Here is a 270-nt window from a genome sequence, read left to right on the forward strand (position 1 = left end):
AAGTGTATTTATTTATTCAGCACAATCGCAAACAATACAGGCGAGATCTCATGACAGAACACTGACCGGCTGAATGACGCTTTCTTTTAGATCGCTAAACTCCAGCTTATTTGTTTTTCAGATCATCGGCGGCGGCGCTTCCGCAATGAGTGAGCGCGTGCGCATGGTTGCCAGATTGCTTAAAATAAGCAAAACACACTGGGCAGAGAATGTATGAATTTAACAGCGAAGCTCTGATTCGGGGATTAGAACTCTTGATATTTGGCAACA

At 43.7% G+C, this 270-nt stretch overlaps 1 protein-coding gene across 5 annotated transcripts in view; it reads left to right on the forward strand.

The window, feature by feature from the left end:
- The window catches only part of wwox (WW domain containing oxidoreductase), a 245,073-nt gene that overhangs the window by 82,347 nt on the left and 162,456 nt on the right, over positions 1 to 270 (forward strand). The gene's annotated exons all lie outside the window — the stretch shown is intronic.

The sequence above is a fragment of the Sinocyclocheilus rhinocerous genome, unplaced genomic scaffold (genome assembly GCF_001515625.1).
Source record: "Sinocyclocheilus rhinocerous isolate Xijiao unplaced genomic scaffold, SAMN03320098_v1.1 scaffold63, whole genome shotgun sequence".
Taxonomy (NCBI): Eukaryota; Metazoa; Chordata; class Actinopteri; order Cypriniformes; family Cyprinidae; genus Sinocyclocheilus; species Sinocyclocheilus rhinocerous.